The sequence below is a fragment of the Lissotriton vulgaris genome, chromosome 9 (assembly GCF_964263255.1).
Source record: "Lissotriton vulgaris chromosome 9, aLisVul1.2, whole genome shotgun sequence".
Classification (NCBI taxonomy): domain Eukaryota; kingdom Metazoa; phylum Chordata; class Amphibia; order Caudata; family Salamandridae; genus Lissotriton; species Lissotriton vulgaris.
In genome coordinates this window covers 607,097,444-607,119,961 of record NC_141697.1, presented here as the reverse complement: position 1 = coordinate 607,119,961, position 22,518 = coordinate 607,097,444, and the positions used below count along the sequence as shown (strand labels likewise).

At 46.9% G+C, this 22,518-nt stretch overlaps 2 protein-coding genes across 5 annotated transcripts in view; both read right to left on the bottom strand.

Moving 5' to 3' along the window:
- LOC147691952 (G protein-coupled receptor 4-like) overlaps positions 1 to 22,518 on the bottom strand; it is a 216,481-nt gene that overhangs the window by 126,124 nt on the left and 67,839 nt on the right. The window contains exon 1 of one of the 2 annotated variants that reach the window (XM_086938235.1): positions 8,745 to 8,877. The exons of the other annotated variant lie outside the window; for it this stretch is intronic. The gene's annotated coding sequence lies outside the window, so the exon portion shown is untranslated. Of the gene's footprint in view, positions 1 to 8,744; positions 8,878 to 22,518 lie in introns of those variants that run through there. 2 annotated transcript variants of the gene reach the window in all.
- LOC147691953 (G protein-coupled receptor 4-like) overlaps positions 1 to 22,518 on the bottom strand; it is a 128,742-nt gene that overhangs the window by 38,392 nt on the left and 67,832 nt on the right. Inside the window, exon 1 of one of the 3 annotated variants that reach the window (XM_086938240.1) lies at positions 8,745 to 8,889. The exons of 1 other annotated variant lie outside the window; for it this stretch is intronic. The gene's annotated coding sequence lies outside the window, so the exon portion shown is untranslated. Of the gene's footprint in view, positions 1 to 8,744; positions 8,890 to 22,518 lie in introns of those variants that run through there. One more of the 3 variants, XM_086938237.1, reaches the window with a different exon arrangement.

The following is a 22,518-nucleotide window of genomic DNA, read 5'->3' as shown; positions in this document are numbered from 1 at the left end:
CACAGCACAAAGTACATCGCAGATAACCCATACTGAATCACAAAAGCAGGACTCTATGCCCAGGGAACACCATATGAGTGACATTCCAGCTCAACCTGCTGATAGCAAAAACAACAGTTGATGGACAGAATGCAGAACAGTGTCAGACATTTACCCCAGTACAGAGCTCTGGGCCTAAATCCATCGGTTTTTTGCTCACCACACCATCCCAGTTTAGACATGGCCATATGCAAATCAGCCTTGACCCTGTGCCTCATGGGAACAGTCCAGCCCGAACTGCCAAGCCATGTCTTCCCTGGACCGGAATCAAACATCCTAGGACCGGTTTATGGCCATCAGCCGTCTTCAGCCAGGACAGTCTTCCCTGCGGATAGCATCATCCTTCCCTTGCAGATAGAAACAGGAGGGGGGACCAGCTCCTCCCACATTATATAATGACCACTGTGCGGGAAATATTAGTTTGATATCTTGGAATATGGCAGGCCTAGCTTTCAAGTTTGAAGATGAGAGATTAATTGTATAACCTCCTATAAGATCACATGCTTGCTGGAGACTTGGGAGCTAAAAAATAAATTAGTCTTAGAAGGTTATAAGACATTTTTCCAGCAGAAGGGTCGCACTCTGGACGTGCAAAAGGGGGGCTAATTATTTTTAGAGCACTTAACATCAGAGCATTTGCAAAGCGCGAAGCTCGAGGAGCGCGCCATTAGGGGCCGGCTTCCTCGCCACTCCCCTGCTAGAGTAGGCGGCCGGGCTAGCCCAATGGGTGACCGGCCGACGATCTCTTCCGGGTCGCAGGTGACGCACGTCTGGTGCGGGAGAGGGCTGAGACTCGGGCTATTTAGGTTCCGGGAAATGGGGGCCCGGTCTCTTTTTTTGTAAGTTAGTGCTGGGGGAAAAGTAACTAGTATAATAATAGAAAAATTTAGAATGTCAATATTAAAAAAGTATTATTGATTTTATCAATTTTAATATGTATTGTTTAGTCATGTTAATGAATGTTGAAAATTAAACATGGCCGTTTTACACCCACTCTTTCTCCGATGTATGAATTTGATTGTGGGTCGTATCATCTGACTTGGCGGGCGGGGCAGGGGAGCATGCTGGGGGGGTCCGGGCCCTATATGGAACGACTGAAGTAGAACTCTAGAGTGGCACAGGGCATTAAGATAGGGGTGGTGAGAACATTGCGGTTCAGATTAGTACATTTTTATAATGCAAAAAGTAAGACTCAGGGTCCCTCAAGTTTGACGGAGTTATCTGGGCTTCTGAAATCATCAATGGGCGATGATTTCGCACAGGACAATCTTGTGTTGCTTGGTGACTTTAATTGTTATCTGTGCCCCGATATTAGTCAAGCTCGAGTGAAACCTCTATTTCACAGGCTGCAGAGGAATGGCATATGGAGCATTCCCCAGACAGTTGAGAGTTGAATGCTCTTTTAAACACTTATGATTTAATTTTTACATTGCAAAATGAACTCAGGAACCCTAATAGTTTTCAACCACCCTCTTATAAAGGAAGGGGTCAGGCCACAAATATTGATTTTATTTTTGTTTCATCATCCATGGGTCATATAATACAATCCTCCAGGATTTTGGAGAGTCCCTTTAGTGATCATAACCCTGTGATTCTGGGGCTAGGGGCACAGGTCCGGAGTGTAGCACAGGTCAATGGGAGGATGGGGGCAATGACTTCAACAGATCAGGGGAGGCGATTGTGGTGGTCGCAGGTGGACACTAACGCTCAACAGCTCCCTATTCAAACTAAGGCAAAAGGAGATTATGATATGCCTCGAAGAAGGCCCCTTAGGCGAGGATGTACTTAGTTCCTTTATTGCCATCGCACAGGCAGTGGCTGGCTTATTAACTGTGCCGGCAGTCCCTCCCTGCTCCGATAACCCAAGATGGTTTGACAGTGGGCGCTCTAATGCACTAAGGAAGATAAAAGCAGCCCTGAAAGAGATTCCGTGTAATAAAGATAGGGTAGCTAGTTCCCCTAAAAATTATAAAAGTGTGCTAAAAGAGCGGAGGTTGTCATTACAGAACTAGGCCTGGGAAGAGCTGGTTCCAGCTAGCGAGTTAAAGGGCAGTACTCTTTTTTTGGAAGGTCAATAGTCTTTGTTTCTCTGAACCTGATAAACCGAGTATGGTTCATCATATAACCCAGGATCAATGGAAGGTACATTTCCAGGTTGTCTATAATCATGGTGACGGAGAACAAGATATCGATGACCTGGTGCCACGCCCAGGCATTGTGCAGATTAACTTCCTATTGGATGAGGTTAAAACTGCTATTGAGGGACTGTCTGGGAACAAGGCCCCAGGACCGGATTGGGTCCCCCCCGGACCTGTTTTGGAACAATTCAGACGTCTGGGCTCCGATTTTGACCACGGTACTTAATGCAGCAGTAGCGACATCAATGCCTAAGTCATGGTCCTCTGCTATTTTTGTACCCATCTTTAAGAAAGGTGATAGGGACAACCCACAGTGTTACTGCCCTATATCTCTGGTAGATAGTACTGTTAAGGTTTTGGGTAGGGTTCTATATAGGCTATCAGAATGGGCAGATAGTAACAGAATTATTTCAGATGCTGAATGTGGCTTCAGAACAGGCAAAAGAGTAGACCAATGCCTCAACCTCTATCTGTTGACATCAGAATATACAACCGTCAAAGAAGGTTATATTTACTTGGGGTTTATGGACCATACTGCGGTGTTCGATAAGAGTGAACAGTACTAAATTGTGGCTTCTATTAGATGAGATGGGCGTCGAGAGGGCAATAATAAATGTTTTAATGTCTTTATATGCTAACACAACAGCTGTAGTTCGTTTTACACAGGAGGTGAGACTCACTGATAGTTTTAGATGTTCAAGAGGAGTGCGTCAAGGGTGCATACTTGCCCCTTTTTATTTACATTGTACATTAATGGGCTAGAATCCCACCTGATTTCACTGCACGCTGATACCCCGAGAATAGGACCTAGACCAGTACCAGTCCTGTTATATGCGGATGACGCAGTACTTATGGCTCGAACACCTAGAGCATTACAAGTGTTAATTGATGGGTTTGTCTCCTTCATGAATACGCTAGACTTTCCCCCCAATTTTACTAAATCATTTGTTATGGAAATAGGGCGCCGGGGGACTAGTACAAAAACGTACAAGGCAGGCACTGCTAGCTTAGCCAAAGTCCCTACTTGTACATTTCTGGGAGTTGTATTTGATGATCAATTAAAATGGGATAACCTCAAGGAGGAAAAGGTAAAGGTGATGAATAAAGCCCTGGGAGCTATTGCAAGTTATGAATATAGGTGAGGTACATGGTCCCCAGGGGTGATTTTAAAATTATATCAATCATTTTGCATTTCAAAGGCTTTGTACCGGAGTGAGATTTGGGGCTATAAGGTAGCTGATAAATTACAAATCGCCCAAAAGAAATTTTAAAACTGATTTTCAAAGTGTCACAAGTAACACCTGCATATACTGTACACGAGGAATTGGGGGTCAAATATATTACAGACCTAGGTGCAGTCAGGCCTTTGCTCTGCTGGGTGAATGTTTGGTCCAATGAAGAGGGTTCTCTTAATCAAGCAGTAATCGTGGATTGTATCTCCTTTGTTCACACATTAAAAATTCCCTGGTTAAGATACATCAAAGCATCATTCAGTGCCCTGGGATGACCAGATATATTTGCCTACGGTAAGACACCACGCTTTAGTTAAATCATCGCCAGGTATGGCACCTTACCTCTCCATATTATCTAGTCCCCATGAGCGTTTTTTAATTACCTGTTTTAGACTGATTATGTTTCACCATTTAGTTGCCTCTCCTCTTGATTTTGTAGTACGTACAGAGGATAGATGGCCCCATGGCTGCGACAGTAGGTCTCCACAGGATATTTTACATTTTATCTTTTTATGTAAATATTTTACGCTGCCCAGACGTCAATTTCTTAAAACCATATTTGAAAGATATGGGGTTCAGACAAGCTTGTGTTGCTCTTTTACATTTGCAAATCATGCAAGATATTCGTACACAGTGTGTGGTTATTCATTTACTAAAAGCAATGATAAGATCAAGAAAATCCAGATATGATTGAGCTCGGGAGTGACATTGTGGAACTAGGCTGGGATGATGGTAGAATTAAATGTACAGGAAAGATTTTAGGGTTGTATTTATGTCATGTGGAACTTATGTAACAAATAGTGCCGTTATTTGATATCTCTAAGAGTAATTTTAAGCCAAGGTTTGTCCAGTTTCCTAGTAGAATGATAATGATATTGGTATGATTACTGTATGAGGAAATAGGTTTATAATGAATTTAATATTGTTTTTAATGTATGATTTCTTTTATGGCATTCTTACTGCCGAATAAAGATGGTTTATTATTATATTAACCATACATATTCAGCACACGAGCTCTAGTCTACATTGCAAAGGTTAATTTATAAAAATAAAAAATAAAAAAATAAAAAAAATCAGGCCTGCATATTTGGCAAGTGTGACACCCCACACAGACCTGCCTTTTTTTAAGCCAAAAGCATTTTGCATGTCAAATCAAATAAACTTTATTCGGTTTTTGTTTATAAAACCATAAAAGTTGCACAAATACAGATACAATAAAAACAATTCAAAAAATGAATACGTAATTTAAAACAATTATTCTGTACAGCCAATTAATCAACTGGATTAATAAACATGCCCGGTTATACTGACTTTACACATCCATACAGGTGCTGGATTTCAAAAAAGCTTTTAAAAATCCTACTATAAAAAAGATACAGTCTTCTTTCAGAAGTTGAAGATACAGAAGGGTCGGGCAAGCCTGTCTAAATGTCATTCTTTTTAAAATAGGAACCAGAAAGTGCTTACGGGGAATTTCATACAATTTGCATAAAAACAAGAAGTGCAGCAAATCCTGCGGAGACTGACCGTCGCAGCCGCAGGGAGCTAGCACTTAACCTCTGCTAAATCCCTTAGGTCTGGCTAACAAAAAGTGGAAGAGGTTCATCCGGAACCTAGTTAGCAGAAACTTCTTGTGCGTTGACAAAAACCCCAAAAGGTAAGGTTCCGTCGTCTGGGTTGTTTTAAGCATTAAATACATCCGGACCCTAGGTTTCAACACCTCCTTTGCTTCCCTGTCTGCTTTCCTTAGAGTCAGAAAAGCTATCTTGGTTGATTCCACATCCTTCGTGACGGTAGGGTCAGGGTTGGTGAATAAATCACCCGCCCTATCCCTTCTAAACTTCTTTTGATATACATAAGTCAGCGAATAAGGGCCGAGTTATCAAGAGACATACACTCTCTTAGTATTAGATGGTTGAGATTTAAGTCTTTATTCAGCCAACACTTAAGCCAAAAGATCAAGGGTCGCAGGACAAGAGCATCACTTAGGTAGGGGACCCCTAGTTCCTCACGGACCGCTAAGTTAGAGGTTCCACTGGGAACACATAGTAAGCGTTCCTGGAAGTCATTCTCCACTACCTGCAGGGAATCTACGGCAGTGTATCCCCAAATTTCACTGCCATAGGTGGCTATGGCCAGGCTTTTAGCTTGATAAACTTGCAGCATAGCTCCTGTAGATTTCTTCCCTATTTTAGAGGCAAAGTTACAAATTGCAGTGCTTACACGAGCCAGATCCCCATTTTTTCCTCAAGATTAGGGGGCCCCACTTAAGTTGGTCGTCAAATAGGACCCCTAAATAGGAAAATGCTTTCGAACAAGGGATTTTGCATGTCAGGTAGCACTTACTACAGAACGTGAATGTTAAGACTAAACTTACCAAGTATTACAATACAAAGTGCAACTGGCAAAAAGCCAAGGCCTGGTAAGTGTGTTGCACAGACCCGGGAGCCGGCATGTTCTATGTTTCTGAGTATGGACAGGGCCTTCGGCACTAAAGCTAACAATCTCAGGAAAATTCTGCCTGGTTTGGTTTTTGCTCCGCAGGCCTTACCACAAACATTCCACATGGTGCAGATATGGCAAAATATTATGGGGTCTCAAGCAAAATATCAGGGCTCAAGACGGGGTACCAACTGGGTGGACGGGGTACCACCTGGGTGGACAGAGTCCCCCACTTTTTTTTACCGGGGGTGGGGGGGGGGGGGGGGGACGCAGTCCCACCTGCCAAACAGCTGTACTTCCCCCTTGCCAAAGAGCTGGACTTCACTCTTTGGCCTCTCTGGGACGAGGAGCTCGGCACCTTGCGTGACGTCACTTCCTGCCGTGACGTCACTACCGGTGACAGCGCCCCCCCACTTATTTTTTTACGACTTGTGCCCTGCAAAATATAATTGATCATAATGAGTTTCTTATGTTCCGTTTCTCTCGTTTCTAAATATGCTGAAAGTTGGAACATCTAGGAACCCGTAGGAAGGGAAATTATGGAACTTCTAGTGACATTAAACACTTGTCTAGGTTCTATGCTAGGCTTGCCGAGGAGCCTACACCAGGTAGTGGAAGTCTTGAAAATCGTTGTATCCTAGAATGAGCTTGACCCCGATAAGTTCATCCACGGTCCTACAAACCTCTGCGTTTGAAACAATCTACCCCATTGTGTTTGTAAATTGCATCAGTACAGCCCATAATGCACGGGAAATGCTGATAGCAGGGGATAACGTTGCCGTTGCCGTTGCTAGGAAACCCGAATAGAAACTCGAAATGTCGGGTTGGGTTTATGTTAACTCGATGTGCTCTTTCTAGGCACTATTCCATCCCAAAAACTCGAATTAGAACCAAAATAGGCACGTAGTGCCAAACAGGTCCAGGCGCAAGCATTGGTTGATGCAATAAGATCCCACGAGTCTAGTAGGAGCTGCCTACTTTGGATCTGGAGAACCAGGTTCGAGTCTCTGCGTCAGCTCAACATTGTGTGATTCTGGGCAGATCACAATGTACCAATGTCCTTGGTGCTCACATGTACTACACCCCAGATCCCTCTGCCAACCAAAATCAGCGCATGTTCACACTTTATTGCAACGACTCCCCTGGCTACGTTTTACCGCAAAATCGAGTTATGCGGAAAAATTCTTCCGCGAAAAAACACAACCGATTTTAAACATATTTTACAAATAAGTGACAAATTGTAATTAGCTGCGAATCCCCACACAATTAAGTTGTACAGATTTTCTCGGAATTAATAATAATCATAAAAATACTCAGAAATGCGATATTTCCAATTCTTGGCAAATCAGTTAAGTGGTGGCAGATGTGAGCTGCAGGTTAAGAAGACTTGTAGTCTTTCATCCTTTAAAGATGACAAAAATGAGCAAATTAAATGGAAACATTTTAACACCTACTTAGAAAAGGCAAACAGTACGCCCAGTAAGTCGTGCCAGGTATATAGTTCAGAGAGTCAACGCTCACCGCTGACGTCAGCTACATGAAGTCAATTAAAATGTCAGCAATGTCATGTCAACGCAGTCTGTCATCTTTCTGAGGTTGGTAAACTAAATGCCATTAAATTAGTTGCAATGAATACCTGAAATTTACAGAACTTCGAATAGCCTGCAAGTTATTGATCAGAGTGGGGCGGCATGGTGGGCGGCTGGGCTATTAAGACCTCTCGCCCCCCGCCCCCATCCTCCAACAAGCACTTGTATAGCTGCCAACTGGCCCCATGGGGTTTATGGCCCGTGGAGAATTTTTAGTCAATCTTGAAAGCTGGGACTAGCAGTGTTGTACTATAGTGGTAAACTACAAAGCTCCAAATCCTAGCGTTCAGAAAGTCGGAACCTGGCTTCACGCCCCGTGCAAACCATGGGAGGCAGCTGGCTCCATAATAAGGGTCTATTTTTCTCCTACTAAACAAGGAAAAGTGCCATATGCAGCAGAAACACAATGTATCCAGGTCTATGCTTTCATTTGAAACCTCTATGCATTCTGGGACTTTTAGTTATTACTTCAATTGAGCTCGCTGGACACATACTGCTGACAATAATGAAGTGTAAAAGTAAGACCCAAGTTTATATCCTTAATATAACCTCTCCCTTTGCGGCCAGAGGAGGGGTGGGTTTCAGGTTTTGTTTAGTTTAGAACAGCATTATGGGGTCCAGAATTCTCATGCTGTTCACGTCAGGGAGGAGTAGCTTATCCTTTCCTGGTTTTCTGTTTTGTATCCTGGTGCTTGTAGTCTTGCACGTGGACGTGTAAACGACAAGTACCCGAATGCACAAGTGAATCATTTAACGAATGAAGTGCTGCTGGCGGCTAATATGTGAAACCCTGAGCTCTGGAAGCTTCATTACCCAACTGAATGGCACTTTTTCGACCATAGAACGATAAAGGGCAGCGTGCACCCACCTGGATTCCAAGATGTCACCATGTGATCAGACACGGGTCTTGCAGAGGATGTATTAGTCTGGCGGAGCAGTCAGGCCCGTGTGGGCGCTATATAATTATTCAAAGCACTCGACCTCCATCTTCTACTACTGTCTAGTGAAAACTTTAGGTTTCTTTGTGGCCAGTTACTATAAGTAAGTAAAGTAAACTGGATGGCCAGTTACTGTTAATCTTGCAAAAGGGTTGACAAAGAAAAGGCAAACATTACTAATACTGCAGGACAAAGAAAAACAAATCGGACCCGAGAGCTGTTTTCATCTGGCGCGGGGAAGCACTAGATTCCAACAAAAACTAAACTTCAAAGCGACTTATCATCTGCCCCCCCAGAGCGGACACCCCCACCCCAAGTCGGATATTGTACAATCCCCACGCGCTCCACCCCACCACAAACTCTTACCTCCTGTGTGCGTCCCCTGCGCCCCTCACAGAAGGGTCCGCACGAAAAAATCGACCGAAAAAATCCTGCACATTTTGAAAGAAAATCTTTCGGAAGCCCTCGAGCTCGCTAGGGGCTCGGTGCGTCTGGGGAGGCGGCGGCTGAGAGGAATGAGCCCGCGCTACTTATGAGGCAATTCACAGGCAGCCGCGCGCGCACAGCGGCCCCGGCTCCCCCCGCCCCCTCCTCCAATGAGCGCGCCCGCAGTGCCCGAGAGGCAGGTCTGCACAGGACCCCCGTGACTCACGCGGGAGGAGGCAAGGAGCCGGGGGCCGGCTGGCGCTCTTGCGTGGAGGTGCTAACTGCCGCCTCCCGGGCCCTCCAAAGGCGGGGGGCAGGAAAGCTAGGGCAGCCCGCGGCGTGGCTGAGGGGAGCTCAGTGGGACAACGCGCCTGCTGCAGGTGTTTATGGAGATGTCCCCTGCCTTCGCCCAGGCTGCAGCTGCAAGGTCCATCCTAGGCATTTATACGGCATGTTTTAGGGGGAAAAGGCGCGTTTGAAGGGAACCGGCTGCCTGTGTAGTTGCAGGCTAGTTCAGTGGGATAACGCGCCTGCTGCAGGTGTTTATGGAGATGTCACCTGCCTCGCCCTGGCTGCAGCTGCAAGGGCCAGCTTAGACATTTACACGGCAGGTTTTAGGGAAATAAGGCGCATTTGAAGAGAAAGTGCTACCGGTGTAGTTGCAGATTAGTTCAGTGGGATAACGTGACTGCTGCAGATGTTTATGTAGATGGCAACCGAACCGCAGTGACGTAAACAAAATGATTGGGCCTCCTTTAGGATGTGAAGAGGGGTCTCTGCGACTCCCATATCTCACAGATCTGGCCAATGGGCTGAATGGGGCCCCTTGAAGGCACCCCTCCCTCACCCCCCCCCCCCCCCCCCCTCTTTCCACACCAGGGTCTGCGTTATGCCTCTGGTTATCTGCTCCCTCCCTGGTTGCAGCTGCAAGGGCCAGCCTTGGCATTTCCAAGGCAAGTGTTAGGCTGCGGAGCAGGAAAACAAAACAAAGTTGTGAGAGCGCTGCCCAAGTGATTGATGGCAGGGTTGTTCAGTTATATAACGCTCCGGCTGCGAAGATTGGTGCGCAACATTACCTCAAATGTTTAAAAGCGATTTCCAACCTTTTCAAGTCGACAAAACGTGCATTGAACCCAGTTAGCCTGCAGCTGGCAGGTTTGACCCCTCCCCTTTGGGTGGGAATACGTTTTTGACATCTGTCCTTACAGCCTTGGCTACATAATAGTTCAAGTGTAAACACGCAAAATAGCTTTGTTGGTATATTTTCTCAATCTCTCCGGAATATTCCTGACCAGAGACCGATTTCCCGGTTCCTGTGACCCTGAGCAGGATAAGCACCGTTATATAATTCAGTAAGGTAGCTCAGTGCCGGCTTTACAGTTATTTTTTGTGCTGCATTCAATCGATGCATATTAATTCCCAGGGGACATATAGCATGTCCTCCTCCTTAGAACGACATAGCCAATATTATTAGCTACCTGCGGTATATATATATATCCAACATTTACCTGCTTCTGTACTTCCCAACTTTAGCAATGTTGGAGTCAAGCCCCTTCTTAAGCTTAAATCAAGGTCAAGCACCTTTTCGCTGAGTGCAGTTGACAGGGGTCCGGCGGTGGAGGTGGTTGGTAGCATTTCTTAGGTCGGCACTCTCTCCGCTCACGATAGGAGGGCAAGGGTGGTCAGGACCAGGCTGCGCTCTAGTTTAGGATTCGTGTCTAGTGTTTTTTGGGGATTCGGCGCTAGAGGATTAAAGGGAGTAATAGCAACACACCTGGCTGCAGTTCTGGGGCAGTGGTTGATGACGTAGAAAATTGGGGGGGGGGGCGGGGGGGTGTAATAGAAATATAGTTATTGTAAATTTGTCGCTAATGAGCAGGTGGTTTGGGGTTGACAGGTTATAGGAGTTTAGGATAGAATTGAACACAACAACTAGAGGGGAGTGTAACCAACAGAGTGCGCTCAGGCTTTGAAGGGAACATTCCTCCAACGGAGAGAGCCCTGATGATATTCCTTCAGGATGAAACGCGTTAGCTGGATTGATAGGGTTATGTACCTTGGTGTTGAGAAATTGGATTGAACATTAACATTGAAATTGGTTTTCCAAATTATATCACTCAGTGGATTTTCTTGGTGCAACACAAAGAAAGCACTATACAGGAGCATACAGCTTTGAACTTTATTTACATTGAAGAATTAATTACACGCTCCTTTTGCATGAATTGTTGGAGTTTATGATAGGTGCACTCATGGTTGGCCGTGGTAGTAGTCGGGTGGATCAGCCTGAGCCGGTGGCGGCTGGTGACATTTAAAAGTGGTGAGGCGTAAAATAATTGTACTGCGGCGAACGTGCAAGCCGGAACCACCTTTGGGAGGGGTTCTCACCCCCCCCCCCCCGAACATTTTGAAAAAAGGGAGGGCAAATGGTGCATTTTCAAGGCATTTTGTGAGAAAGTAGGAAGGTATCACCCTCGCTGGAGCCTTAAAAGGGTGAGATAATTTTTAAGGCTGTAGCAAAATTACTTATAATCGGGGCAAATTTGCCCAGCATTTGTGAACTGCCCACACATGATTCCAGATACAATGCAGATCGCCAGAGGTCGCTTAATAATTTTCTACTCTAAGTTGCATTTGCCTTATAGTTCAAAAGGTACACTGGGGAAAGCCCTATTTAAATAAATTCTGTGTGCAAACTGAATGGACTCAGAATTGCTCCTCCAGTAACAGCTGCATAAAATAAAAAAAGTACCTTTCTCCGGAACACGCGCAGCCGCCGCCTCAGCTTCTGCTGCTCCTGGCGCGTTTTACCTAGGCAGCCTCCCTCCCCTTCCCTAAGCCAATCAGAACGCTGCAATGGCAGCGTTGTGATTGGTGCAGTGAGCGGACAGCCATAATCCAGAGTAGTCAGCACCCACATATTTAGAGGATCTTACTAATGTAGTTTAGAAATGTAAAAAGTCTATGGGTCGCACACTTCTGACCTCACCAGTTTTAGTTTAGAAATGTAACATTAGACTGGGAATCAGTGCAATGTATAGTGATGTTTTTATTAATTAGAAACTAATGTTGTGCCTTAATCAAAATGCAATGCTGCATAACGTAGAAATGTAATCATATGTGAAATGTTGCATTAACAATGATTCGCCTTAATGAAATTATATATGTGCCTATTAATGAGTGGATTAACATGGGGTTTAATGTGAAAATTATATTGTTTGCAGAACCAACATTTTATAGTGATGAAATGTAATTTCATGTCCTGTTAGAAGTGTGTTTAAAAGTGCAAAGGCCTGGGACATGTCGAAGCCAGTAGAGGCCTAACTGTATTTTTCTTTGGTTAGCCTCAGTCAGAAAAGAATGATTTCTCTCGCTTGGGAAAAGCTGTCCTCAGCAAATATTAAATAGTAACTTCGAATGTTGTAAGGATGATCTCACGTATTCTAGCTTGCAGGTGCAAGGCCACAAGGCTCATTAGGTAGAAAGGTCCATTGTTTAGAAGTTAGGATAGTGGGCGCAAGTGCAGAGACGCTGCCAAGGAATTTGGGAGTGCAACATTCAGTGTAGAAGGTGCCTGCGACCCAAGGACACACCAACGGACGCTGGATGGAGAGGTGCCATAGCGGAAAAGTCTGAAGATCTGTACCTGCCAGAGGGGTGTACCTCTGGGCGTGTCAACTATTTTTGGGATTTTGCATTAGGAACAGCACCCGAGGGTGGAGAGGCAGTCCGGAGCAGAGGCTAGACTAGGGATTAGAAGGTGAGCTTGGGAAAGGCATGATGTAGGTAGTTGTGAACTTGAGGCAGAGTAAGGTGTAAGAAGGAGCATCTTAGAACGAGCTCAGAAATTGAAGCAACTTATTGAGAGGTGAATGTACTTCTTAGGAAGTCATCACAGCTGACACCTTTATTCTTGCTGGGTAATTCGTTAAGTAGGGATATCACCTTTTTTTTTTGTAAAAGCAGTCTTGACTTTCTACATTGTCGGTAATGGTATGTCTAATGCTTCTCGAGCCGACCCTGATTTTTATTCTGAGTCGTCAGACTCTTGCGTAGGATTACCTTTGTATTAGTGCCAGTCTATTTCCTGAATGTTTTGCTGAGATGTTTGTATGTCCAGTTGTTTTTGGCTTTGTAATAAAGCTTAAACATTTTCAGGTCGTAGTCAGTCGTCCTTTGAGTCCAATTTGGATTGCCTTATAAAGTTGTTATGAGCTATGTTTGTGAAAATCTTCCCTTTACACTTCTAAGACAGGGAAAAATGTTTAGTCGACCTGACCTGGGATTCTAGAAAATGGTAAGAAAAATCTAGATAAGAATCCCAGCTTCCCCACAGCCTACATAGAGAAAAGGTAGAGTATGCATGGCTGGTTTGGTCTGCCCTGGGGCTGACCAAACAGTCAGGACCCACAACATGGGCAAGTCACCCCCCCACCCCCCCCCCCGCCCTCGAGCAGGACTTTCCACCTGCCTTCCCCCAACCAGGCACTTCTGCTGTCTCGCACTGCGAGAAAGCTGTGGGGCGACGCCCCCATACCCAAATGGAGGAGCCTACATTGGTCAACGAGGAAAAGGGATGGAGGACTGGTGGAAGCTATCATGCTGTCATGGCTGGTTAAGATGACTCTTGCATAAGGAGTGTTGCTATTGGGGACTGGAGTTATCAAAGGGTGTACTTAAAGGGAGAAAATGTGGGCAGTCAGCCACAGGAAGTATACGTGGCATGCTTAGGGGTGTGTGTTTGTGCTGGACGGGTAGAGTTGGACAGGTTATGTCATGCATTTGTCTGTAAGACAGTTGTTAGTGTCTAAACAATTTCCGATACGAGCCGGTCTCATTAAAGCAGCCTTTCCACATTCAAAGAGAGTGTGGTTCCTGCGTCTGCGCCGCCTTACCCGAATGAGGTGAGAGGAAGAAGGGAAGCTACGCCTTGGTATCAGCGGCTACTCCGCTATGGCGCAGGAGCGTCGCCCTCCCTGCCAGCAGCCAACAAATCAAAACTAAAACGATAATAAAACCTTGTTTGTTATTGCTTTATTATTGCCTTCGGAGCTGAAGCTTGGAGACAGAGCCTAGGGGGAGTGTCTTGCACCGTTATTAGTGCTCATGATGGTTTGGCTAGCCGTCTGTGGACGGCCAAACTGTCATGGGCACTGAAACTCTCCAACCCGAGCTGTGTTGCAGGTGTGGAGGGAGCAGGCACAGGCTACCTGTCTTACTGAGAGTGCAAATCGAGGGCACTCAGGCCAATCCTGATGCTTCTCTCATGCTGCCAGCAGCATTAAAGCAGCTTCAGGATTGGCCGCAGTGGACTCTGGGGGCATTTGCCTGTAGTGGAGAAGAGTGTAATGCGGCAGGTAAGTGTTTTTTGTTTTTCTTTATATGTCTGGTCACCCGTCCGTCCACCCCTTCTGACCCCCCAACCCCACCACTGCATTGAGATTCTGGCCTCTACTGCCTGCTATATTTATCCAAGTAATGTTTATTAAGAGTAGCCCACGCCTGGGACATCCACGTCCTGTGGCTTCCAGCAGCAACTGCACAGCAGAGGCGTTTGGAACCCATAGGGCGAGAATGCGTCCCTGGGCGTAAGAATAAACAACAACAAGCAGTCCACATATATACATGAAATCAAAGAATAATAGTTTCAAATACCAGTAGTAAACATAAATGCAGGACTAAGTGAAATACACCATTGCATGAGGTCATAGAGCTGAAGTGGGCGAGAAGGGACTTCCAAGGGTGCCTTGTGGGCTGAATACAATATGTAAATGAGGCTGAGCTACCCGTTCTCTAAAACTAACTTCCATCCCCCGTCTGTGAAATATAAACACTGTGAACAATTAAAAGCATGAAAACCGTACAAGCAAATCCAGTACTTTCCCTGAAATGTCAAAGTATCATACGTATTTAAATGGCGGCAAAAAAACTTGTTTTTTGGAAAGGTTTACACTGCCTTCCCTTCGTTATGTATAGGAAGGGTGGGAGGGGCTAGAGTTGGGAAGAGCCAACAAATAGACAGAGAAGCCAAGCCAAGGGTCTGGCTGGGTTCTAAGCGCCTGTGATAGAGCCAAGCATTGAAAATGTTTGGCATGTAAATCGTGAAACAAACATCATATGATAAAATCTCTAATTTTTTTAAAAAAAAAGTCAATTTAAGTAACACGTGGAAGCATTTCACCTCCGTGTAACAGATCATATCACTGCTTTGTGAGACTTTTATTACAAATGTTTGTTTTTAAACATGTACCTTGAAACATTAATGTCAACCATGCCCTGATGACAATGCCATTACTGAACAAAGAGGTAAATCAGTGGTCATGTGCACCGTAAATGGGACCTATGTGATACATGAAGCAACATTATAGCCTGTTAAACCAAACACAGGAGGTTTTTCTATAGCGCATCCTGAACTTGAATTTTTCAAGGTGCTCTCATATCCAGATCTCCTCTACTGGGGTGAATGTATGACATGGCTCTGCATTATGTTCATCAATTGATCTTTTTGCATTTGTCACCCGTGTGGGACGGTTATGCCCTGACGTGGGTCCAGTGATCTCCTTGCCAATGGAGTCAAGCTATCCTGGCTGATGACTGAAAGCCCGAAACCGTTCCTAGGATGCTTGTTTCCAGTCCAGGGAGGCCCTCCCCTGGCAGTTCGGACTGGACTGCTCCGATTGGGCACAGGGTCAAGACTGATTTGCATATGGCTGGGTCCAAACTGGAATGGCATGTTGAGCAAGAAAAATATGGCTTTAGGCCCAGATCTCTGTACTGGGGTAAATGTATGACATTGTTCTGCATTCTGTCCATAAATTATTCTTTTCTTATATGACATCATAAGCCGGGTAAATAAAATGATTAGCCGATACCATACAATTTGATCAAGTGGACAGCCACAATTAAGCTCAGGGTTTGCAACTTCATCCACTGTTTTGCTACCTTTCTTCTCTCCCATTTACATCAAAGGTTAATGCTTTGTCTTTAATTTCTGGTGCACGATGTAGGAAGGTACATCCTGACTATGGTTGCCCCCAACTTTTTGCCCTGTGTTTTAGCTGGTTTTGGACATAGTCGACCTGGGACCCTGCCAATCAGGACCCCAGGCCTACTGCTCTCTCTTTAAAATGGATTCCATGTACCCTAGGTACATTTCCAATTGGTACTGGGCCACCCTATCAGACCCTGTAACTCAGGGCATGGGTGTACCCAGGGCTGCCAGGGGCTGCAGCATGTATTATGCCACTCCTGGCTGGCCTCTTAAATTTGACACAACTGGCTGCATGACAGCTGGGGCAAAGTCGTGTAATCACCCTTTGCTGTAGGTGTAGTATACCTATACCTAACCCTAAAATGGACACACAGATTCCTATCAGTCACTTCTATGGCAGGCCTTGACAATCCTGAAGGCAGAGTGCTTGGAATCAGGTGAGATGGTGCTCTGGCATGAGCTGAGCCTGTCTGCAGCTTGCGGAACCAAGTCCTAATAGCTGTTCCATGATAACGCATACCATATACTCTTAAGTGCATTATAATCCTCGCGGTTAAATGCTAACTTTGGTATTGCTTTATCAAAACATGTCGAGTAAGGTGTCATACGAATTGGAATACTAACCCCTCGCCAATTCTGGCGACGGGGTTAGCATTCCACCCTTCTAGAGGGACACGACATGTATGTAACTGTGAACCCCGGTTAAAGTTAACTGAAGCCTCAGCTCCACAAAATGGATGCTGCCACCACAGACATGAGTCTGACCCCCTGCAGCTGGGAGTCCTTCCAGCGAGGGGAGCCTGGACAAAGGGTTTCCTGTCAGGGGCGGTGCTAGCACCGTCCCAGACATGGTTTTGTGTATCCTGGGTAGGCAGGGCTTTACAGGAAGGTGACTGCTGAGTGGCACCCCGGTGCTCACTACGCATAGGCCGGTCTGAACCAGTTCCAGGGGCACACCAGCCCCTGGCCTGGGGAAGTCCGGCATGGCTGAGGGGTGTAACCACCCCCCACCTAGTCCCACCCATAGGCAGGACCTAGTCACCGGGTCAGCCCCCTTTTTTTAGTATAAAGATGGGAGCGGGCCCCCTGTTAAAATTAGATCATCTTTGAATCAAGAATACTTTCTACGAAAGGACTTCAAGACTCTTCTTAAGATTTCTCCCTTGTGACTAAGGAGTAGTCACCCTGCATCAGCAGGCACCATCTAAGAACTCTGCGGTTTGCTGTAAGTCCTTCCTCAAGGAATCCGACGGCCCAGCTCGACGAGAAACCGGCTTCCCTGGCACCTCTGACCTCTACCCAAGTCATCAGCTCAGCTGTGATCTGTGGGTGCGACGAGACCTCGAAGGACCGGCCATCATCAGAACCCGCACGCTCTTAAAAACCAGCACGACCATCGAGGTAACTCTCTGGTGAGTGCTCTGGGGTCCGAGAAGCCCCGACCCTGAGCCGCTCTAGCACCGAAGTACAGTCTCCCAGCATCTCCACGATCTGCGTGGGGCCCTTCTGCTCGCTGCTCAGCACGTTGTCTGGTCACTAGCCGCTGGCTTGTGCCCTTCTGTGACGACGACCAAGAATCAACACTGCCGGTCTGGTTGCTCCGGACTGGCCCCTGCTTCCATCTTTTGAGAAGCACCCCGGACCCTCCTGGTCCACCCAAGACGCCGACATTGACATCCGTCGTGGGACAGCTCGCACCTCCACCGTGGTCGCCGACAACGCCTCCTGGTCCGTGAGACTGCAGAGCCTAGCGTCGCCCACTCACCTGGTCGAGGTGACGGCCAACTGGTGCCTTCCTGGTACCCTCTGACTACTGGCTAGTAGTACGAACTTGGTCCCCTCTGCTTTCAGGTTTCATCAATCTCTACGAACTATACACCACTGGTCGCCGGCCAGCAACTCCTTTTCTTCCGGCTCCTGGCTCGTCAGCGAAGACCCCGACGCCTGTAAGACTTGTGCAGCCGCAGCCCTCGTGGCTAGGTAACTCGGCATTTCGGTGCCTGCATAGCCTCCTTACTCTAGGGTCCCGAGTCCCTCGCTTCCGACTTGCCTTAACCGTTCCGTGTCCTCGGACACTTGTCTTTAAACTGTGCACTTGAAGTATTTGCTAAAGAGATTTGGTTTGTGCTTAGTACCCTGTCCTCATAAAGAGTACAGGGCTGTTGTGATTCTTAATAAATATACTGTTTATTTTCATAACACTTGAGTGGTGTCCTTTCACTGGGTGTTCAAGGGGTACATGTGTGGTAAACAGCTGGCTTAACGCGCCCTCTCGAGTCTTTAGCCTTAGACTGCTCGTATCCACGCTACTAGGATAGCTGGTCTATAGGTTGACTTACAACCAAACACCATAAGGGTCGTTGGAACGATACATAGCGGTCGCTAGAATAGCGAACGTTGCATATCGGGCCAACTTCTCACATTGGTGAGCAGCGGGTGGGATTTGAGCTTGCTGTTGTTTTACCACACGTATCCTAAGAATATCTTGTTGAAAGATCGCACAAGTACTGTTAGTACATATAACTAAAGCTTAGAATACTCTGAGTTCTACTGAACCAGCTGTTGTAGCTCCTCAAGGCTTAGCACACCTTGGCTACAACTCTAGCAAGGGACCAGTAGGTAACACATAGTGTAGGTAGGTGCATCACTTACACCACACTAGAAGCAGTATGTCGGTCACAGGAGGAAACACTGAGTCTCCCCTTGTGTCAGTTGACCTTCCACAGGTCATCCCTTCAAAATATACTGCTCTTAGCTTCCATGAGATGAGACAAGTGTGTACTCTCAGGAAACTAAAACAGGGGTCTAACCCCACCACTTCCTTTCTGATTGGTCTCTTAGAGGCCTATGATGCCAGTAGGGCTGGTAACCCAGACCCTTCTAATCCAGAAGGAAGTATGCCCTCCTTACAGGGTCCCTTTGATATCCATCCCCTCCATGAGGCAGATGATGCTGAGGAGGAGGATGAGTTGTCTGGGGATGAGGCAGATAAGGGACAGCTAGAAGTCAGTAGACTAAGCAGGTCCAACTTAAGCAGACATGAGCTTGGTACTGGGGGACTCCTGGGCCCACTCTCAGGTCAGCTTAACATTGGGAATGGACGAGTTAGGTCTCTATCAAGAGGCTCTAACAGATCCTTTCGAACCAATGGCTCTCTCAACTCTTCTCACAGAGGGATGTCTTCCCCTAAGAGGAGAGTGTATGAAGCTGAAGAAAGGGCAGTCAAACTGAGGATTGAAAGGGAAGAACTTGCCCTGGCCAAAGAGAGACTTGCCCTTGCTAGAGAGCAAGAATTATGTGGGCTAGTTCCCACTGGTGGCAGCAATAAACCTAGCAATAGGGAAAGGAGTTTTTATACAAAGCACCTGAATAAGATAGTGCCCCCCTTTAAAGAAGGGGATGACATCCACAAATGGATTACTGCTTTGGAGAGAGCCTGCACTGTGCAGGGTGTTCCCCAAAGTAAGTGGGCAGCTATCTTGTGGCTCTCCTTTGATGGTAAAGGTAGAGATAAGCTCCTCACCACAAGGGTGGAGGATGCTAACAATTACCAAGTCTTGAAAAATGTACTGGTTGATGGGTTTGGTTTAACCACTGAACAATACAGGATGCTGTTCAGAGACACCCAGAAAACTCAGTCTCAAGATTGGACTGACTTTGTTGATTGTGCCACTAAGGCTTTTGAAGGCTGGCTACTGGGTAGTAAAGTTACTGATTTTAAAGGATTGTATAATCTAATTATGAGGGAGCAAATCTTAAATAATTGTCAGAACCAGCTATTACATCAGCACCTGGTAGACTCTGAGTTGACCTCTCCACAGGAATTGGGTAAGAGGGCAGACAAATGGGTCAGAACCAGGGTTAGGCCTAAAAACCAGGGTGGTGACCAGAAAAAGGAATCAACCAAGCCTCAAGAGAAGGGTGGGGATAAATCCACAGAGAAGACTTCCCAAGGGCCCCAAAACTCCAACAAGGGTGGTGGGTCCCAGAACACTCCTTCAGAGCAAAAGAAACCTTATTGTCATACCTGTAAACAGGTGGGCCATTACAAAAGTGATGCCAGTTGCCCTAAAAATGGCAATAAGGGAAATGTACCCCCAGGTAATACTCCTAAACCTCCTGTTACCACTAGTGGTAATCCCCCAGGTGGTGGGAGTGCCCCCACGAATGTGGTGGGCATTACTTTGGGCAATCAGGAGGACTATGGCTTAGCCAGGTTCCCTGACCACACTCTTGTCTGTGAGACTGGCATGGGGTTTGCCAACTTCACTACTGGACCCCACATTTTGGGAAAGTATAGACAAGAAGTTTTAGTGAATGGTCAGAAAGTTGAGGCATTCAGAGACACAGGGGCCAGCCTCACCATGGTGAGTGACCATCTGGTCCCCTCTGCTCAACTGACCCCTGGTTTTACTTATCAGGTGACAGACATTCATGGAATGAAGAGAAGGCATCCCATGGCAGTAGTCAAGCTCAGCTGGGGTAATGTCACAGGGCCCATGAGAGTGGCAGTGACAGATAACCTACCTGTAGATTGCTTACTGGGGAATGACCTGGAACTCTCAGCATGGGCTGAGGTGGAACAAGAAACTCATTCCAGAATGATAGGCCTATCCAGACAGGTTAGTGGGGCAGTAATAGCTACAGCCCCAGTCCCAGCACCATTCCTCCCTGAAAAGGTTGGAAGGGCAGTGGTAGCCATTGCCCAGGCTCAGACAGACTTTCCAGAGCAGGATAGGAGGGCTGTGACAGTCACAGCCCAAACACAAACTGAGTGCCCTCCTGAAAAGGTTGGCAAGGTTGAAATGGTCTCAGCCTCTACTCAAACAGACAGTGAGGTTGTGAAGCCTGAAACAATGGATCACTCCACTCAAACAGAGAGCATTGAGGAGGAAGAAGAGTCTTCCCCCTCCCAGACACTAGGTGAGAGCCAGCCTCCTCAGGGAACTGACTCTACCCCTGTTGAAGGAACTGCCCCAGAGGTAGTCAGGCCTAGCCTGGCAGAGCCCCTGATGGCAGTGGACCCTTCCCAGGTGGGACCCAGTCTGGAGCAGGTAACCTGCACCTCTCTACCCTGCCTCAGTCAACCCAGGGCTGAAGAGGCCAGGGAGGCCAGTGGTGGACCCCAAAGGGCCCCCTGTCCAAAAGAACCACTTAATCAGCAGATTAGGGTCACTGAAGCTGGTAAACCCAGCCAAGTGAAAATAAGTCAGACTCCTGAGGGATCCCCCTTAAAAGTAGTTAGGGAACTCCCACAGCTGGACACTGTTGGGCACAGCCAAACATGGGGCCTAAAAACCCCAGACCTGACCTGTCCCTCCAGTAAGCCAAACAGAGGGACTCAGCCTCCAGCTTTAGGTAGCCAGAGGCTGACCCTGAGAGCTCAGTGCATCTCAGCTAAAGAAAGAAAGGCACACATGATGAATGGTGATTGGAGGAAGTTGAGCCCAAAGGTAGAGGAGCCTCACTTCAGTACTCCATCCCCACATCAGCCTTCTTCTTTCCCAAGACACACCAGAGACAGAGATTCCCTATGGTGGAGACCCTCAGATACCCTTAGGGTGAGGGGTTGCCTAGTGGACCATGACACAGGGGGAAACCAAGCCAGAGCTGGTACTTCCTTATATGGCCACTTAGGTAATAGAGGCTTACCTGGACAAGGATAGCCTTATCTCCTTTCGTTTGGGGGGGGGGTTGTGTAGGAAGGTACATCCTGACTATGGTTGCCCCCAACTTTTTGCCCTGTGTTTTAGCTGGTTTTGGACATAGTCGACCTGGGACCCTGCCAATCAGGACCCCAGGCCTACTGCTCTCTCTTTAAAATGGATTCCATGTACCCTAGGTACATTTCCAATTGGTACTGGGCCACCCTATCAGACCCTGTAACTCAGGGCATGGGTGTACCCAGGGCTGCCAGGGGCTGCAGCATGTATTATGCCACTCCTGGCTGGCCTCTTAAATTTGACACAACTGGCTGCATGACAGCTGGGGCAAAGTCGTGTAATCACCCTTTGTTGTAGGTGTAGTATACCTATACCTAACCCTAAAATGGACACACAGATTCCTATCAGTCACTCCTATGGCAGGCCTTGACAATCCTGAAGGCAGAGTGCTTGGAATCAGGTGAGATGGTGCTCTGGCATGAGCTGAGCCTGTCTGCAGCTTGCGGAACCAAGTCCTAATAGCTGTTCCATGATAACGCATACCATATACTCTTAAGTGCATTATAATCCTCGCGGTTAAATGCTAACTTTGGTATTGCTTTATCAAAACATGTCGAGTAAGGTGTCATACGAATTGGAATACTAACCCCTCGCCAATTCTGGCGACGGGGTTAGCATTCCACCCTTCTAGAGGGACACGACATGTATGTAACTGTGAACCCCGGTTAAAGTTAACTGAAGCCTCAGCTCCACAAAATGGATGCTGCCACCACAGACATGAGTCTGACCCCCTGCAGCTGGGAGTCCTTCCAGCGAGGGGAGCCTGGACAAAGGGTTTCCTGTCAGGGGCGGTGCTAGCACCGTCCCAGACATGGTTTTGTGTATCCTGGGTAGGCAGGGCTTTACAGGAAGGTGACTGCTGAGTGGCACCCCGGTGCTCACTACGCATAGGCCGGTCTGAACCAGTTCCAGGGGCACACCAGCCCCTGGCCTGGGGAAGTCCGGCATGGCTGAGGGGTGTAACCACCCCCCACCTAGTCCCACCCATAGGCAGGACCTAGTC